At 43.3% G+C, this 14,600-nt stretch overlaps 1 protein-coding gene across 9 annotated transcripts in view; it reads left to right on the top strand.

Annotated features, from left to right (window-relative positions):
* zfhx3b (zinc finger homeobox 3b) overlaps positions 1 to 14,600 on the top strand; it is a 339,235-nt gene that overhangs the window by 191,750 nt on the left and 132,885 nt on the right. The gene's annotated exons all lie outside the window — the stretch shown is intronic.

Below are 14,600 nucleotides of genomic sequence, written 5' to 3' on the forward strand. Positions count from 1 at the left end.
AGGTTGTATGTTTTGACCCTGATCAGGAGAGAACAGTCATTTCTCACACTCTGCGGACATGCTGCTTCCTCTGGTCATCTAGGTGCATGCTCACGTGCCCCTGCATGCATGTTTGCACTCTGTGCTATATCTCTATGTGTTGTTTTCTCTTTACCCAAATAGTATGGAAGCAAACACCTGCAAACACCCCTCGTGTCTCGCCGAGTCCTGTGTTCAGGGTGAAATTTGCTCTCACATGACACGCGGCTGTGTGGGTCTTCAACAGGAAGCAGGGGCCCCGCTGTTTCACAATCTTTCTAGAAACAAGAAGCGAGTACCCACTCTATGATGTCCAGTCCACATGGTGCGTAATGCATGCCAGCCTGGCTGCAGTGGGTATGCGAGCAAGGCGAGAGGAGGGGTTGGCCCGGCATAAGTGGGCCCCTGAGACCTCCTAGAGGGGGTAGAGGTGTGGCAAATGTGTTTTGGGCATGGCTTGTGTCAGCGTGTTTAGTGTTTGCTGTCAGGGCATTTATATGCAAATGCTAAACAACCTATTGGGTGGCTAATTACAGCAGGGCCTTTGTGTGTACCAGGCTGTCAGAAGCTGGCAGTTTGCAAGCGAGCATGCCGGCCCCGGACTTCCCCTGCTTGTTTACTCATTGTCTTTCCTTATTACCCCCTCATTGACACTCCCCTTTTGTGTGCCCGGGCTGTTTGCCTGCATGCTAGTTCCTCCCCTCTTGGTGCTGGAGTTAATGTAGTAGATTTAAAAAGGCGACCACTGAGGCCCTGTTTACTTCCTCTTTCATTGGGTGAGCCCAGCACTGCTCTTTTTCCCCGACCATCTCGTCTAGAACACCCGTCCAGTCACCGCTCACACAGGGAACATTCAGCCTCATGGTGCTCCCTCCGACAGCTGATGCACCGCTAATTACGTTGGTTTATAAAAATGCATTTAGGTCAGGTACTAATGCAATGCAAATTTATGAGCAGGCAGAAGCAAATATTAACTTGTAGAGTTACTGATAGTCAAAGGGTGGGGACAAAGGTGCGCCTCCCTCACCTGTCAAATGTGAAGGTTTCTGTGAGTCAGTCGGAGCAGCGTGAAGCCCTGAGAAAAAAACACACCTGTTTTTCCTCATAATTCTGTAAGAACTGAAGTCTGAAATAGAGGTGTAGCAGCTGCAGCCCAGCAGTTGCTATTTGTAGCAATGAAACCACAGTCGTATCTTTGTGTGAAAAGGGTTTCCTGATTAAAGGTGATTCTTGTGAATATTGCAAGTGGAGAAGATGCAGTAAATAAGCAAAGTGCTGTGTGTGTGTGTGTGTGTGTGCACGCGCACACACTCATACCTCAGAGCATCATCTGATCATGTGATCCAGGAGTGTCGGCGCAAACACAGGCCAGGTTGTCTCCTGTTCTAACCACCTCACTGAAAAGCAACACCTAAAATCAAGTTTTTCTTTTCTTCTCTCAGATTTGGTTTATTTCAAAATGTTCTTATTTATTTTACTGAAAGTATTTCTCAATCTGTGTGCTTTAGGTGCCCTTTTGTAATCCTAAATCTCTCCTGAATATACAGCGATATCAAACTGGCTGGGCAACATTCCTATGGAATTATTTGGCTTGTGCTAAAACAAAGAAAGAGCAAAGGGTGCAAACGTGTGGCTTTGTATTGCCTCTCAACTTCCCTCAAGTGAAGTGTCATTGTTTGTCCTGTGGTCTGTGAGCCATTTGTGTTCCTTGTATTAAAATAGGCAGCAACGCACACATAAAGGACACATAGCTGGCATTGGAGTGTGTAGTATGCACTGTATACTGAAGCCACCTTTCTTTCAGTGTACTTTACCTCAACCCAAAGCTAAACCCGTATCTGCTTTGTGTTTCCACAGCTGGTTGTGTAGGTGGGATGGTAGGGATATAGCTGCATCATAGTATGACATTATATATTATATTAAAAAACAGGAACATGGCATGGTAAACAAGGGACAGAGGACATCCATCTGAAGTAGCGACTGCCATGTATTCTACACACCTTGCAAACAGCAAATTGAGCTATTCTGCTTTGTGGAAATGAGCATGTTTTATATTTTCCCTTTCCTTTTTTTTCCTGTACACTTCCCCAATGCCCAATCAACCATCTTTAGATACTGCACCACTGTGCTTGGTACCTTGATGGAAGGATACCAGAAACGGAAACAGTGTGGATCAGTAGTTGTGACACCCTGGACAAAGAATGACTGAATCTGAATGAAACAATAAAATGTGTCCTAAACTGTACTGCTCATTGGAAACGGGTGTCAGGGGACACTGGGCTGGCCAATGAAGCCTGAGTGTGAGGGAACAGCTGCTCTTTGCCGTCTCTGCTCTCAGCCTGGTCTACCAGCTAGAAATATGAGGCCTCTCTGGTCTTCTGTCCTGGGAAAAAAAAGAACAAGCCCGTGTAGGACAGCACATACACTCTCTCTCATCTGTTCTCCTCGGCATACAGAGAAAAGGAGCTGTTTGTCCAAGCTCATTCACCCATTCCACCACAAATAGAAATCTTATACACACATACACTGCCTCCTCCGCCCTCACAAAGCCATTAAATCATCGCATGCTTGATTTCTCTTGATTGTCTCTTTTTGTTCAATGCTTTCATTAGCTGTTTTAGTCAATTTGTCACAATTTGCCTATCAATCCCACACTGCGCTTGCTTTTCTCAGCACTTCCTTTTTTCTCGAAACATTGTGCTGTGAGCCCAGCCTTCCTGAACCCTGTCTGACAGTGCTCTTCTCTTGTCTCCACATTTCCTCCCCACATGTTTGGGATTTCTCGCCTTCTTCTCTGCTTTCTGTGGCCGTGTTAAAACCTTGGCAGAGCAGAGAAAGGCATTCGGCACCATAATCCGGGCTCCCTCCATCAGGAATGCTAATACGTATGATTGTGTGACCTGCCGGAGCCCGGCAACATCTGCAGGAGCCTTTGGCGAGCCCCCGCCCTGCCCCCTGCCTTTGAGCGCTCACTCACAGCCATTATTTCATTGTTTCACTTCACGCCTGTGACCGGGCACAGCAGTTAACCCTGTAATGCTCACAGCAGCGAGCTGCAGTGCTGCACAGAAGGCCGGAGAGGAGCATACTGTGGCGAGTGTGTGGTTTTCAGGACAAGAGCTTTCCCATGACAGGCCTCCCTGACTGCCCATCTGGACCCCTACCCTCCCAATGTTTACTTATGCATTCCATCACTAGTCACAGTGCATTTGTGTGTGTGTTCATGTTGTCTGCATAAAAGTCCGGCCACTTGCGAGTCAACGCATAATTGCAGGAATTATGCCCCTGTGTGTACACGCGAGATGGTTTTCCATGAGTAGGCTTTTCTTTCTCAGGGACATCAGGAAAAGAAAACTTATTCTTGGGATCTGAAGGGACGCTGGTGTTTTCACCCCTCTAGCAGGTATTGCAGTTGAAAGGAATGACTGTTGGGATAGTGTATGTTTCCAGAAAGATGAATTACTGCTGAGGCAGAACTGACAAAGTGAATCTGTGTCAAGATGGAGTGCTGCTGATTGAATTACCCTTCTCCTCAGTCTTGGCTGTACGCCTGTTTTCAAGCTACAGACGACTCTAGACAAACATATGGACTAGATTGAATTTGTATGCTCTTCATCCATATCCAAACATTAAAGTATTAAAGCTTTTGGGATTCTTACTGTACCTTGCTGCAACACCTAGGCATGCACACAACGTTGTACTCATGTTGAAACACTTTCCATCATTCTTATCAAAACCACCGTTACATCAAATCAAATGCTGCATCACCATGAGGATATTAAAAGACAAAATGAGACACATTCTAATAGGGACAGATTTTGGAATACTTCTACAAACTCACAAGGCTGCAATGTTCAAAAATACTGTAGACTGACAATGAAAAGTCTGATGCAGTCAAATTAGATATAGAAGTGCTTGTTTATGTATACACTAGGGGTAAACCAGTACATTTATTGATGATTTTGTGGTACAGTACAGAGGCGCACTTAATTCCCACACAGGGACAGGAAGTGGAACTGCCTTGTGATATAGTCATGTTTAGCATCTACTCTGCTAAAAGATACGTCCTTTTGCTAGCAGGAGTCATTGCTAGTGATGGTGCCAAGGAGAAACCAGAGCTTGAAAACCCTCTTTTGTTGCTAAAGTCTCCTGTTTTGGGAAGACTTTACCTTCCCAGTGAAATACATAAGCGAACAACGACAAGTGGATCAGTCAAAAGCAGTGTGCCGGCATTGTTCAGTAGAGAACTCGCTGGGAACTATTAATGCTGCGCTTCAGCCAATAAGGAACTTTCATTTACTGAATCTAAAATAATAATTCAGACTGTTCAAACTCTTACAGTTGCACTTGTTTGCATCGTTGCACTTTCCTAAAAAGAAAGGTTATAATTTAGCATTTTTCTTATTTGTACTGTATGTGTCTTTCTTATCTTTTCAAAATGTTACCAATTGGAGAATTAACTGCTAGCAGTTTGCCGTTTTGTATGTTTCATAAAAAAAATCTTCAAGTTAATAAATCTGTAATAAATAAATCTATAACTTAAAAGAAAAGCTGTTTACACAAAAGGCAGTCATGTTTATGTTTTGCATTTTGTTCCCTTACTGTCCTGAAAATGAACCCAACTGTGACCGTGAATATGGTGTAATGCTACACTTCTATTATATATGACATTGATTTACTTATGTGGCTAAAAATGAAAAAGTGACAGCTAATTTTAAACTAAGCGCCATCTACAATGTTGCATTGAATTGTATATATTTCCGCTTTTTAGCAAGCCTGTTTTTGTTTTGAGATATCAATTTTAGGCATCTTACCGTTGTATTTAATGTAGGATGTATGCAATTTGTAATCACAATTAGATAAACACAAATTTTGTCATGACTATCCTGGTTTAATAAGATTCGTCTACTAATTTCATATTTTTGCTGAAGGAGGTTGGATGATTGAGAGCATAAGAGATTTAATTTCAAAGTCATTATATGCATTTTTGAATTGGATGGCAATGATGATGTTCAAGAGACTCACCATGTTGAAAGAAAATCCTGCAATTTATATCCTTTGAGCCAACTTTTAACACTTGCAGCTTAATCAAGAGATGGAAGGGGGCTATTTGTTGATTAAGTTCAGTCATCATCAATATAAGCGTGTTGTTGAGACCTCACTCGTGGGTGTTCAACCTCACCCTCCTAAACAGATGTTCCCTGTTAGGTTGATATAAACTGTATATGAGTCATTGGCAAATATTAGTCGGCCTGCTTGTCCGATTTCCATCTTGGCTCATTGAACGCAGCAAAAAAAGGATAGCATCCATTTTTAAGGCTGAACTTCCTGTCACACTTTATTCACATCCACAACAACACAGCACTCTGGCATTAATGCAGTATCTGTGTTACATACACACTGACTTGTTTTTAATCTGTTCATTCCAGATACATTGTTTCTCTTTGATATCAGATATAAATATTTGATTCAAACAACTGCAGATTAGAGAACGGTCCTCTTTATTATCTGTTGACAGACGTGCTTCAGGTTTTCAAGATGGTTTAAAAGGACTGGGGTCTGCAGAGCCAAATTGGATCTGGCTATGTAAATACTGCTCTGATGTTTAATGAGAAACAAAGTTAGCTAATTATAGCAGCTCTGAAAAACATGAGGAGGACAGTGGGAAATGTTTCCATCACTCCCTGGCTCTATAGATTACTGCCTAATTGCCTCAATCGAATCAGGCGGAGACATTAGCCAGAGAGGCAGAGAGGGAGAAACACAAGGATCGGACTGATGACACGTATCCGTCGGTGGCTCTTAATCCAGCGGAGGACCCTCGAGCCAAGCTCTCTGGCCTCGCATGAGCCCGTCTGTCCCTGCTGGTCCATATATGTCCCACACAGCCTTGACACATCTGAAGTTTAGCACGGCACTGTGTTGTGTTCTTTTTCAACATACAGTACATCCAGCTGCCCAGGTGATTAATACTGCGGTGCGGATGTTCTTCACCTATAATTACATGTAATTCTGACATGTTTATGCCTGATGTTGGCTGTCAGCTTCTCCACTAATGACAACGTAGCCTGCGACATCCTTCCAAATGCTGTGACAGTATTTCTCTGCCTTATTATTATTATTATTATTATTATTATTGTATGTTGCAATCTTAAGTGGGTGTTGGGAAACTGCAATGCTCATCTCACCTGTAGTTTCATGCCCTCGACAGCTAATGTTTTATTTTTATTATTACACATCTGGAATTTAAGAGCACTGAAGAATGTCTTATGAAGCTCAGTGTGTTTTTTCTGTATGTATACATTATGCAGGAATAATAAGCCTTGATATGGCTATCAAATGCGCGCCTTGGTTATATTTATAAGCAGGGTGAGGAGGGGATGAGGATCCATAGAATCCTTTTCGTCCTCAGGCCTATATTGAGGTCAGCTGTCCAAAATGATCTCATGTTAAGAAATCGGCGAGTCAGCAGGGTCAGAGCAGAACCGCCATGACGACACACTCTCCAACGGTGATAACGCTGCCCTCCTTTCCCCTCCCCGTTGCTGCCTCTGCATGGGTACAACACAGTTCTGTGGTCTGTACTGTGTCTGTGTCCTTCGGTCTGAAGCCCCACCGGTACCACCACTTTATTCTCTCCACTGAGCCACATTCTGAAATCAGGTGAAGACGGTTAGGATTAACTGTATCTTTACACTTCAGATGGTCCAGAGCGCCATAGCTAATCCTCCCATCTTATTTCCTCTTAAACAAATATCTGGATGGCTCAAAATAGCTGTTTCCTGGATGTCTGGCAGATGCCTGACTGGTCCTTTGCTCATGTTTCCCAGGAAATGTATGAAATTAGGAAAAACATGTCGGAATTCTGTGTGGGCACATTTGACTCCAGCCCATTCTGATTCTTTCTGATAGGGACTGAGTCAACAGCTCATGGAGCCCATCCAGAAAGAAAGAAGACTAACTCCTTCATATTTTTAGAATGGGGCTTTATGGTTGTCTGAAACAATGTAGCTTTGTACAAGATGGGCATTTTACTGCAACCTTAGTCCTCATTTACATTACGCTTCAACCTTTTTTAATTGGATGCAGTGTAACCTGACTCGTCTGCACGGACCAAACACCAACAGCTGCCTTGTCAGCCATCCGGCCTTAATTGCCGAAGTATAATCAGCAAATCTTCACCTCATGTCCCTGTTCCGACCCAAAATATCAGTCACATTTGAGCTGGCAATCTTACTTTCTCACTCAGACTACTTTCTGTCTGCCACCCCCCTTCCTTACTCGTACATGTTCCCATAATTTATGGCTGCCAGGCCCTTGATCAATTGATAGCAGGGAATCCTTTGGTAAATAGAGTTTTAGACACATTGCCAATAGACCTGGGCTATTGATTGGAGTGTAAATTAAAAACTTAATCAGGTCTCCGAGATAAGATTTATCTCCGCCCCAAGCAAATTGCAGGGCTGACATGGAGATGTAAAGGCAGGGCCGGTGGGCAGACGAACACTTCCCCTTGGAGGGTGCCAAGAGGGGGGATGGCCTTGCCTCCGCCTTCGTCCTTGCTTCACTGCTGGTGGCACGCTTGCTCGCTCCTTGTTGAGTAGATCACAAAGATTTCAAGCGTTGACACAGACATAGTCGGCAGTGAACACAAGATTGGCTTGGATGAGTATAAAGCGCATCTTGTGAACATATTTATCCACGATGTCATATTGAACCAAGGACCACTTTTAGTATGGCTCATCCAAATGGGAAGTAGTTTTATTTCTTTATCGTTTTCTTCTGTTCAGCACTTTGTCTTGTTTAGCCTTGTCAATATCCCCTCCCTTCATCTCGTATCGAATGTGTTTAATCACTTGTGTTCATTGCAGCCTGTGATGAAATATGTAAATCATTACAACCAGCTTTTATTCCTCCAATAATATTCTCATATTGTTGAGCTCATTTTACGCCACAGTAAATTCATACACATTCACACTCACACAGTGTTGTCTATATTCTATATGTATTAACACAATCCTTGGGATTGCACATTGATCAGGACATATGGATTTTTGCTGTAATTGCTGAGGGAAATTTTCACGTCTCAACTCTTCTTCATTATTAATATTGGGAAATGGCTACACATTAAGAATGTCTCCCGTATAATATAGTTTTTAATGCTTATATAAAGAGGCACACATACTTCAACGGGGCTTTCTTCAGGTTTCACAGATAAGACACTCAAGGATCCAGCCAAAGGTACCTCACAGGTATCTGTCTGGATCTTTGGGTCGGTAATTAAAACATACATTCCCTCTCTGTGATTAAGGCTGGTATTAGGTTTCTCTCAGGGATTACAGGACTTCTTATTATCTCTGCTTATTGTCCTTATATACAGAAGCCTTAGAAGTGACATTGACCCACAGTGAACGACTTACAGTGGAGGATGGGGAGCACAAAGCACAAAACCTCGCCATTGAAAACAGGGTTCTGCACCGCTTCTAAAGCCCAAACCTCAAGGAGTATTTTGGAGCCTCTCTAGATTTTATTATCTATACATCCACAATGAAATTGCAAGGTCAGTGATTATCAACAGGAGAAAGAGCCGGCAGTCCCACCATATCTGTTTTAGTTCATCACAAAGGTGTTTCATGGGATTCTCCCATGCCATCACATTGCAATGGGGACAGAAAAGGCCCTTTTCAGAACAAAACAGAGAAGAGGTGTGCCTAAGAAGAGGTTAGCCATCAGTGCTCCCTCTTAGCTGCGCGCGTGCAAATCGCGCACTGCTCTCAGCGCACAGCAAATCCATGTAGCGCACAAAATACATTCCACACTGAACTGAACATTAAATAAACACTTAACTGTTTATTCTGTACCATTTTGGAATGCAATTCAGTGAGCGACAGGTGACAGGCGGTAACAACATATAATACAGTGACGAGCACTGTCCAGCCAATGATAAGATCCTCTTGGTGTAGCCGGTCAATTCATGAACAGCGCATTACATGCAACTACTAACAATGCACTATTAATGCTGCTATTTTGCGGGTCAGCGGAGTTAAGAAAGCTAAATGCTGCTTACTAACCCCGTAGTATGGCGAAACAAACGAGCAGTACCACATTCACTCACCAAGCTAAAGTAAAAAAAAAAATGTTTCTTTTTAGGTGGACTAGCTGTCGGAGTATAACCGGGTGAGATTTTTTTTTTTTTTCGAACGAGAAAGGGCTTCTCTAAAAAACATGCTGCAAAGCCAAAATACCAAGCCAGTTTTCAGAGTGAAATGCGTAGCGGAACTGTGGATGTTTTACTGCTGTGCTTTTATTTTGATGGCCGGACGTACCGGATACAGGAAGTATTACGCCAAGTTTGTGTTGCTGAAGGGATCCAAAGGTCGGCTTTTTATATAGACAAAAGTAAACAGATACCGTACAACAAATATGGTATCAATTTCAACATGCTGCTTTAAAACAGAAAGTTAAAGTCAAGTTAGGAAATAAACGTATACTTAATTAACGGTATAAATGGTAACAAGAAAATAAATGAAATGAACTGATAAACTAGGAGTTTCAGGAGATTCAGATGGTTAATTGTATGAGACCATGGCTTGTTTTGTCTGAGGTTGAGAATAAAGAAAGCTACCTTGAGGAATCCTACTTGCCATCAGTTTGAAACCAGACATATACAAAATACTGTATAATAGAATGGAAGTTCTCAGGTTTTGGACAGGCACAATACAACCGTATGCATGCCTGATGCCGCTCACAGAGGTCCAAGGAATCCTCAGGTTGTTTTTGTGTATGCTCAGATACTTGAAAAATGAGGGGAAATCATTGGTGGCAACACAATGTGAGTCCACAAGCATATACTGTATGGTTACTGTAACAGTTACATATTGTTTTAAATATAGTGAATAAATGGATAGAATTTAATTGTATTGGACTGTTTGGGTTAAAAGTCTCCTAAGAAACTCTTCAGCTAGGCCCACTGAGTAACAATGATGACCAACCCTTATTGTAAGTTGTGGGGTCGGGTGGTGGTGGGGGGTTGCTGAGACCATCGTAATAGGCTTTTTGCCTGATAAGCCTGGAAAATACTCGTTTAGTTAGTAAAAGTGCAAAGGGATCCTAGCCAGATAAACCCGCTGTTTCCTTCTGTAATACCCAACAGCTAAAATCAATAGTTGGGATAATTCTCCTGCTGGTCGTCCGGTCTCCTTTATCTGCAGCCTTCCTCAACCTATGTACTGTACATGGGGGTGGTGGTTAACAGCAGCATGCCTAGATGCACATTAGGTGTTATGTGGTTATGTTTGTTTGGGACTTTGATTTTTGACACTGCATTAGGACACAAAAAGGCTCAAACTTGTAATGGTGTGGTAAAGCATCACCATTGGCCAACATATTCAACTCATCTCTAGAAACAAAGTCTGTTTTTTTTGGGGACAGGTGAGTTGTCGTTTGTCAGTTTTTTTCTGAAATAAGACCAATGGCAAGATAATGGACAGAAAATAAATTATCGCATTGCCAGAAACAGAGTCTGTCTTTCCATTTCGATGAGCTGCTGTCCTTGTTTTATTTTTATATTTGCCATTTGGCTCACAGCAGCATTTATGCACAATTTCTTCAATGTTTTCCCCATTTATTGTAGCTGCAGTGCCATTGTGGACAAGATGGTGCGACTCCAGCCAAATACACTGCTTTATGAGTGAGTGTCAAATGATTACATCAGTTGGAGTTCACAGGATGCTGGATTCGGTGTCCTTTTATTGGTTTAAGGGCGAACAGAAAACAGGGTCCAGCTCTTGACATTCAGCTCAGTTGTGTATAAATCTGCTGAGAGGAAGTGGCTGTCAGCACAAACTCCGTCCTGCTAAGAGTGCTGTGCTCTGTCAACACAAGCTCAAGGTTCTGACACTGGTGTTGATTTGGCTTAAGAATAGAGCCCAGGTAGCACCATTGGCACAGACACGGAGTTGAAAGTCTTGGAGGTTGCATGGGTTTGTTGACCTTTTGGAAGGTTAACATGAACATTCCAATACCCCTGAATCTCCATGACCTCTTCCTTTTGTGAAGCGATGTCACCTCTGAGGTGCAAAATAATTTCCCTTGCTCCGTTGCCTTACTTTTGACAGTTACTTTTTGTGTAATCTCTCCTGCTATCATGGCCCAGCTGTAAAAAATACACTTTCAGGTGTTAGTAGGCAGGGTGGTTAGCCTGCGACACTGTTACCTAAAGTGCACCCTGACTGTATTAAAAGGCAGTCAGGGCCCTGGATCACAGTATATCACCAAGCAGAGGTGGCGATAAGGCCCACTGCTCGCCTGCAGATCAATGAAGGTTACTGACATCATATCACAAAGTGAAAGCAAGTGCTGCACCCCAAGCTATTTATCAGCTGCAGATCCGACATGAAAGAGGTGGAGGAGAGAGAGTGGGAACAGCACTTTCCTCCCCGCAATGTTAGGGGCGTTAGTCCTGACTCCTCCCCCTACTACTTGGTCTGAGTCCTCCCGGTAGACCTCCATGGCATATATTCACTTTCACTAGCTCATCAACTGAGGGGTGTGTGCCAAATGTTTTGTCGTTTTAATAATCAGCATTCCGAGCAAGACAGTTTGGTTTAATTTTACAGTTGCATTTGGCACCATATCGTACTTTCTGGCACCTTGCTATTGTTGTATGAAATGGAGTGGTGCAATACCTAAGGGGTGGGTATAGACACTGTTGTTGACTGATAATTGTCACTCCCTTGCAACATGAATAGAATGGAAGGAATATAAAGAGCACCTTGTCTACTTCTGGGAGGGAAACAACATGCTAGATTTTCCTCATTGTTATCCTTTGAGGTCTTAGTCACATTACTTTTTGAATTCATTAGCAGGTTACACTGGTAACACTAGTGAGATGTCACACGGATCACCATGCCGCATTGCCAGCTAAAGGATTTTACGGTCATGACATACAGTGTGAAGTAGTGTGTAAGTGTAATGTGAAAATATGGCCTTAGTTCTACTCGATGCAAGAGATGGTTGGTCAGTTTTCACCTGTTGTATGGCACAGCATTAGCACTGAGACAGAAACCAAGACAAAAGAAAAAGGCTTGGACTGCTGTAACCTTCTTTTTGTTTTCTTCTTAGCTCCCTGCAGCTTCATGGCTTTATTGCAGTATATATCATAAAACCCCCTCCCCTCCCCTCACTTATGTCTGCATTAGTACGGTAATATTGAGCTGGGTGTACACACAAATGCACTTTTGCACGTCCATGTGCAGGAGATCATGCTTACAGGTACTGTATGAGTTCCATTTATCAGCTGCCTGGGGCACAATGTTGAGGATCTCCCCCAATGGGTTAGTGTGTAACTGCTCTGTCAATACAAGCTTGTCAAGGCGGGGAGAGTGTGTTTGTGTGTGTGTGTGTGTGTGTGTGTGTGTGTATGTGTGTATAAAAAGAGGGGGGCGCTTACTCCAATGCACTAGAGCCACGTTATTGAGCAGCCAATAGCTATTTGCTTCTCGATGGTGGCAGGTGGAAAAAGGGGGCCCGCTCGGCAAGAGGAAGCATGTGGCCGGCTGCTAGTAGCATACACTGAGCCGCAGGGGCTCAAACACGAGCCTGGGAGGTTTGTGTTGATGTGGAGCAGGTTGTCCTCTCCTGGCTCCCGGTCTTTGCAGGTCCTGGCTGTGTCTGCAGCTTGCTGCTGCATTAAAACCCTGCTTCCTCTCTGGAATCTCAGTGTTGACAGAGCCCATCTGGGTCTCGGGACAGCTTCCAAGCTGCAACAGGGTCTTCACATGTACACTCACTCACAGAGGAGGGAGTGTGAGGGTTTTCAGTTAAAATGTTGTCAGGCTATTTAACCTCTGTGAAGTGGCTGTCTGTTTTCGTCCGGCTCTATTAACACACCCACAGATGCTCTGTTTTTTATGAATGATGTTCACCTTCTACTCTTCTTTCTTTGTTTTCTTAGAACTTCATGTAAAAAATACCCCCTTTTTGTGGACCGTGTACATCCGTGTGTTAAACGTGTGTGTATCCTGTCTGGACATGTTCCATATACCTGAGTCACAGACGGATTAGTTAACCCCCACAGGACTATGCAGTGTGCCAGTGCCGACACAGCTGGGCTCTAACAAAGACACCGATAGAAGGTTAAGTGTAAAAACACCTACAACATGTTCCCATGGATTTAATTAATCAGACATTGTGACCAGTCGAGCTTCCCTTTTCATAGCCACAGTGTGTGCTGTACTGAAGTAAAATGTGAGTTCTTCTGAAACTAAGCGGCGCTAGATGTCCTGCTGTTACAGAGCAGCTGTCCAAACAAGGAGAGTGAAGGGAAAAAAAGAAGAAGAAAAACACATTATATCAACATTTAACAACAGTTGCTCTGTAATCTGGTATTACTTCCACAAGCAAAGGAGGAGCCAGTGTCGGGCCAAGATGAACTTGGATACTGTTGTGGCAGGAGGAAGCCAAGTGCTTTTAGGAGGTTAACCCGAGATGTGAAGGTCTACGGACTCATCTTAATCCACAAGGCTTGTACTTAATCACTTTTGATGTGCATGTGAACATAACTTGCCTCAACATTCCAGCACTGGCCATTCCAAGTTCAGAGGAGTGGGGTAAGGGGGGTGTTGCAAGGGTGGCTTCTGCCTATTGGCTAAACAGCCTCTGGCAAAAAGGAATACCCGGAACCTATTTCCCTGACCTCGTTTCAGTGTCCTCTCCCTTTCTTTTGTCTAGCCCAATGTGCCCTCATCATTTATTACGTGGCTATTTGCATGCTGTTCCGTGTATGTTATGTACACCATGTAAGCTGGCATGCTATTAAGTGGAATTCCAGCAAAACGAGAGAAGTTGAACAGAGAAGGATCTGTCCCCTGGAACTGTGGTGGGTGGCATCGGAGCATTCTTTGCCTGTGTGATTCATGCCCACAGTGACTCTGTGTGTCCCTCTGGCCGAGTTGGTGATATATTACTGCCTGGTGGCGCACATGAATGCTATATGAAGCATGAGAAATCCTATGTGCCTTGACTTCAATGAACTTCTTGTGTAGCATTCAGACGAAACACTTAAGCTGTGCCCCATTCGAGGGGCTGCATTTGAAGGCCCATGATGTCATTATCAGGGTATCAGTGTACAAATGCTTCATGGCATCCGATATCCAGTGATGCTTTAAATGCCGCTGACACAATATATTTAAATATGGCGGCACAGATAGAAATAATTACTTTGTACTCATCTGAACATTTGGCACGAGCTTGTCATGTGAAAAACTAAGGACACCCTATGGGGTTGTGGCATCCACAATAGGTTGTGCTCATAATGCTTTTGAAGACAGGCTACCATACAGATAATATTACTTTTATAATCATTAGACTAATGGTCAATGATTTATTGGCAATTAGCGTACAGAAAGAAATACATTCAAAAGAATGTGACTACCGAATATTTCATCCTCTGAAGAAAATCACTAAAGGCCATTTGTGATCATAGCAAAAGGTTAAGGGTAGGAACATGTGACATCAAGGGAATGTCCCTAAGGCTAGACCAGAGGTGACTAGCGGCCACATTCCAAATGTTGCCGGGGGTC

Source organism: Dunckerocampus dactyliophorus, chromosome 3, assembly GCF_027744805.1.
Source record: "Dunckerocampus dactyliophorus isolate RoL2022-P2 chromosome 3, RoL_Ddac_1.1, whole genome shotgun sequence".
In the NCBI taxonomy this organism is placed as follows: domain Eukaryota; kingdom Metazoa; phylum Chordata; class Actinopteri; order Syngnathiformes; family Syngnathidae; genus Dunckerocampus; species Dunckerocampus dactyliophorus.